Below are 6,308 nucleotides of genomic sequence, written 5' to 3' on the forward strand. Positions count from 1 at the left end.
ATGATCTCCTTTATCAGTGATATTGAAGACCAGTTCTGTAATAGTTGTGTTTGGAACTTCATACTGTGGGCAAATATCATTACAGTTCAAAAACACAGGTTGGTCTTATCTTCCTTTGTAGCTTTTACTGATTTTCAATTCATGCATTAGCCAGTTATTGATTTTGAATTATACTATCACTGTGATCAAGTATTACATTACGTTATAGCTGAATAAGACTGATTGATAGAAATAATTCTAATTAATGAAATCTATGTCATAAATTTATACTGTACTAGACATACCCCGCGGCTTTGCCCACATATTAGTGAAACAGGACAGTGAGGAGGGCCTGGCCCAGCTCTCTACTCCTGACGTCACTCTTCCTCTCCCCTCGGCCCGCTGCCTCTGTCTTGAATTAGTGCAAATATATCGCTCCTGCAAGTGAACTGTGATTCTTAACACAATGAGAGAAGTCACAAAATCAACCGGAATATTCAAGCCAATTATAGGAAAAAAAACCCAATCTAAATCCGTTAAGTAGTTCTCTCATGAAAAGCGGACAGACATACAAAAGGGGTCTAAAAAACTATAAAAAAATTTCGCGCTTGGACCATGAAATTTTTAAAACCGTTTCTTAGCGAGCACCTATGGGCCAAGGGTAACCTACTGTACATTTCAAATTTGAAGTCCTCATGGTTTGGGAGATTTCGTGATGAGTGAGTCAGTGGTATTTGGCTTTTATATATATATATAGATTTAGCATTATATTTGATTTACAAGTAAGCTGAAATTAGTGACACGGTAAAGTGTTATTCTGTGTACCAAATATATAAATAAATGCTATAACAGGAGCCACTCCAGGCAATGAGTAAGAGGGCACATTTCAGAATGAATGACGTCATGATTGATTTTACAACACCCAAAGCCACATATTGGCATTCATAATGACGTTTTGTAGTATTCTGATACTAACACCCTTTCAAAATTGTGGGTAAATCGTTTTATTTCAAGCATATGATGCTCTTTGAACTCACCTGTGGCAAGAAACAGGTTCTGGCAATATAGCAATCACACCTGAAGCCAGTTAAAATGGAGAAAAGTTGACTCAACTTTTCTGTTGTGTGTCTGAGTGTGCCACACTAAGCATGGAAAACAGAAAGAAGAGCAGAGAATTGTCTGAGGACTTGAGAACAAAAATTGTGGAAAAATATCAACAATCTCAAGGGTATAAGTCCATCTCCATAGATCTTCATGTTCCTTTGTCCACTGTGCACAACATAATCAAGAAGTTCATAACACATGGCACTGTAGCTAATCTCCCTGGATGTGGACGGAAGAGAAAAATTGATAAAAGACTCCAACGAAGGATAGCCCGAATGGTGGATAAACAACCCCAATCAACTTCAAAACATATTCAAGCTGTTCTGCAGACTCAGGGTGCAACAGTGTCAGCTCGAACTATCCGTCGACATCTGAATGAAATGAAACGCTATGGCAGGAGAGCCAGGAGGACCCCACTGCTGACACAGAAACATAAAAATGTCAGACTGGAGTTTGCCAAAATGTACTTGAGGAAGCCAAAATCCTTCTGGGCGAACGTCTTGTGGACAGATGAGACCAAGGTAGAGCTTTTTGGTAAAGCTCATCATTCTACTGTTTACAGAAAACGGAATGAGGCCTACGAAGAAAAGAACACAGTACCTACAGTCAAACATGGTGGAGGTTCTAAGATGTTTTGGGGATGTTTTGCTGCCTCTGGCACTGGATGCTTTGACTGTGTGCAAGGCATCATGAAATCTGAAGACTACCAAAAGATATTGGGGCGCAATGTAGGGCCCAGTGTCAGAAAGCTGGGTTTGCGTCAGAGGTCGTGGGTGTTCCAGCAGGACAATCACCCCAAACATACCTCTAAAAGCACTCAGAAATGGTTGAAGACAAAGTGCTGGAGAGTTCTGAAGTGGCCAGCAATGAGTCCGGATCTAAATCCGATTGAACACTTATGGAGAGATCTCAAAATTGCTCTTGGGAGAAGGAGCCCTTCAAATCTGAGAAACCTTGAGCAGTTTTCAAAAGATGAGTGGTCAGAAATTCCAGTTGAGAGGTGTAACAAGCTTGTTGATGGTTATAGGAAGCGCTTGATTTCAGTTATTTTTTCCAAAGGGCGTGCAACCAAATATTAAGTAGAGGGGGCCAATAATTTTGTCTGACCCAGTTTTTGAGTTTTGTGTGAAATGATGTCAGATTTGGCTTTTTTTGTCTGTTTTTTGTGTTGTTCCAATGCACATCTATATTACTAACCAAGAATTGTAAACTGGATATGGACGCAGGGACATGCCCGTGGACGCAGGAGACATAGTGCGCAGGCGCCACACAAAGCCCCCCCTCCCCAGAGTGAAACGGGAGAGACTACGAACGTGCGCAGGCGCCACACAAACCCCCCCCCCGCCCCAGAGCGAAACGGGAGAGACTACGAACCGTCTGACATGCCGCAAACCAGGCAGGCACGGCTCCAAAAAGAAAGAGCTCAACTGACCGAGATACCAAGTGAAACGGGAAACACTACGGAGTCCGCAGTGGTCCACAATGCACCCCATAATAGTATGGAAGGAGCTCCGTATTAACAGTGGGGGGCCCCAGAGTGACACGGGCGAACGCTCCATATTAAACGCACGTCATCCTCACACGTCCAAACTATACAGCATAGGTGAATCACATTACAGTGATGCATTATTGACAGTACAGTAAAGATCACAAGATCGCAAACAAATGGAAATTATTACTCGAAAAAGGGAAAATATAATCACCACGGACCAGGTGTCAATGAAGCAAAAGCAGGATAAAGCAAGGTCAGAAATAAAAGACTGAGTAGAAAACAAAGTAAAATGTCATATAGAGGTTAAAAAAGGGGGCCAAACACATGGAGAGCAGGTTGGAGATAATGAAAACTGGAATTCAAAAGCTTCAAAAAAAACGTAGGCACGAAACACATGCAGAGCAATATACAGAATATGAAAGCAGAAAACAACGACAGTGTCAAAACAAAGAAAGTAAACATTGCATTATCGCAAAGAAAGAGAAATTATTACTCGGAGAAATAACGAAATGTCGAATAGAGATCGAATATATGGACACAGGTGATATGTTACAAGTATGTAAATATTGTAAGGCTTTGAAGTTTAAGTCAAGAGAATTTCAAAAACAGAGTTTACCTCACATGCATTTATTGGTTACTTTGCAAAAAACATTATTAACTGCTGATGATGTGGATTGTTTTGTCTGTGCTGAAATTCTAAACAGAGAAACCTATCCTAAATGATTGGTACAAAGTCATTAAACACATCTCACGGACCTCATTTAATAGATTCAGCACATTGGGACTCGGAAGATTCCAAATATTGTTTTTACAGAGGTTCAGAAATAAAAGTGAAACTAATGAAATAGCAACAATTCAAAGACACAAAACTCTTAAACGTGTGTATCTGGAAAAACAAAAACGGGGGTTGGCGAGCGAAGCGAGCAGGGGGTGAAGCCCCCTAGTAAAGGAAATAAACGTGTATACCAAAACATTTGTAACTGCAACAATTTTCTGGGAGAAATGGTGCATTTTCAAGGAAATTCCAGGAGTGCCGATAATTTCAGCCATGACTGTAGATCAGGGATTCCCAACCTGGCATGCAAGATGGCATTTCAGGGGGTGCAACAAAGAGGAAGGCTGCGTCGTGACTCACCAAAAATGACTTAGGTGCGTTTTCTGGTTTTCTGTGCACCACTCGATCAAAGCACTGTGCAGTCCCTACATTGATGGATTGAAGGCCAGAGGTCCACATGACCATCATCTTCTCATTCTTTCACATGGAACTTGAAAACCATGAGGACTGATTGAGATCATTGATGTTAGGTAGAATACCTAGTAGGGGCTGGGTGGTCTCGTGGCCTTGGAACCCCTGCAGATTTTGTTTTTATTCTCCAGCCATCTGGAGGTTTTTTTTGTTGTTTTTCTGTCCTCCCTGGCCATAGGACCTTACTTTTATTCTATGTTAATTAGTATTGCCTAATTTTATTTTTTATATTTTTTCTCTTTTTTGTTTCTTCATCCTGTAAAGAACTTTGAGCTACATCATTTGTATGTAAATGCGCTATATAAATAAATGTTGTTGTTGTCCAACTTTGTCAGGGTGCAATTTGTGCCTAGCAGTGCGTCGTCATTTGTAGGTACTTTCTTAAGTACTGGCCCTGTTCTATAATATGGAAAGAATCGAGCATTGCACACACAAATGTCACATGTGAATGAGGCAGGTAGAGTGTTCATCAAGGCGAATAACTTATTTAAGAGAATGGAAACTGGGCCTTGCAATGGTGTGCAAAGAAGGGCGAGGTCTGGTATTGATCTCTGTGCAAGTCCTGATCATGAAACATCACCAGTTTTAAGGTTTGATTGACATTTTTGCTAGGGGGAGACAAGTGGGACTGAATTGGATGCAACACCTGCTGCTTACACTCAGCCCATCTCCCCTGCTGGTGGTCCTGGCAGTAGTGCAGTATTTTTAACTGTGCAGTGCATCTGTTTTTGAATAGCAGTGCAGGTGTTATCAGGGGACAAGGCCGGTTGACTGTTTCATTGCTTAGCTTCACGAAAGTCTCCAATCCCCTAAACCCCTTGATTGTTGCTTGTGCGTCATTTCTTTGCAGTACTTCGTGCCACACAGGATACCCCAACCCCCGGATTGTCAACTGAGTGCCCAAGCTTCATGGGGGACAGATTTAAAAGATAACTGAGATTTATAAAGGTAAATTGCTCGATTTATATTTAAATTGTAAGATTTTTTTGTAGTTCAGTTTGTTCACCTGCAGTACTGTATGTGGTTCAAAAATTAGAAATTTGACTTTGTTCAAATATAAATATATAAATCAAATATTTTCTAGGGGTGGGTGGGGTATAGAAAAGGTTGGGAGCCACTGCCATAAATAGATCAGTCATGTAACGTACATGATTTGCTACAAATATTATTACATCTTTGTGAAATCTGTATCTTTTCACAGCTTCAGTGTTGTCCAGCACTTCCAAAACATTTGGTTTTTCCCAGTGATGTGCGTGCCAATCCCTGCCTGAACGCCATCTTCTGGTAGGTCCTAGTGAGTGAGGAAAGCTCACAAATTCCCCTAAATCCTGGCAAAGTTAGAAATAGTTTCCTAAATTAATACAATTGATAAAATGCTTTTAATCCCACCTAAGAGTAGGACCAAATTCACTCTGAAGTCACTCTGAGATTTTTGAGCCAAATAGGATCATTTTCATAATTTGGGATGCTTGATAAATATGGAAACAGGTCACATTTTATGACCAATTCATGCCAAAAAAAATAGGACATTCCAAAAAAGGTTCATACTTTTCATTGTATAAATTAGTATTGTTATGTACATTCTGAAATTTTGTGGTGCAGATTATATAGCTCTCTGTCCTTACATTTGTTTGGTCCTGGTTGTCATTTTGTGCTTCTTTGCTGTGTCAGAATGCCCCAGTTACTTGACCTGTCAAAATTCCCCACCAACTTGACAGTGCTGGCAGACTGCCTGGCAGATTAGTAATCCGACAACCCATACCTTAAAAAAAGTCACCTTCACTTGAAACACAACGGCCCTCACAGAGAAAGTGCATTATGGCTGCCAGACAGGATGTCACATCTAAAGGGCACTCCTGTAAAGTACAACGTGTGAGCCAGTCCTGGATGATTTAATGATCATTAGACTCCAAGGAAGCAAACACATTACAGAAAACAGTGTCACCCAAGTAAAGGTGTCTCGGTAAATAATAGGCCGTCACTTGGTAGGGTTTTCTGTCCTACTGTTTTATATTGCAGCATACAAATTATAAAAGAAGTGAACAAAGCTATAACTTAGGTTTATTTTCTTTTATGAGTTATTCATTGAAAATATAGTGGATAAATCAGACTATCACTGAGAACAATCTTATTTATTATTTAAAGAGCAATTGCCTTTTCTATATTGACAATATTGTGCCATCTGCTGCTGAAAGGAAGAAAGCTGGCTGCCTCATTCCTTACTCACCAACTGAGGCACTGTGCGCCATGAATAACAGGACATTCTGTTTGAGATGTTTAGTAAAGAGTCTCCTCCTCATTCTAATTCCAACTTCATCTCCACACATTATGCTGCTGTCAGCTAAAGAGAATGAACTTGTTCTTTTTTAACAGTTCTTTTTTGTAACAGGAAATTCTGCTGCCTGAATTTATATTCCTAAAACCCCATGGCTAATTAGCTTCTTTCCAGTCAATAGACCATCAACTACACTGTAAAGATTGTTGAGT

Source organism: Erpetoichthys calabaricus, chromosome 13 (assembly GCF_900747795.2).
Source record: "Erpetoichthys calabaricus chromosome 13, fErpCal1.3, whole genome shotgun sequence".
Taxonomy (NCBI): Eukaryota; Metazoa; Chordata; class Cladistia; order Polypteriformes; family Polypteridae; genus Erpetoichthys; species Erpetoichthys calabaricus.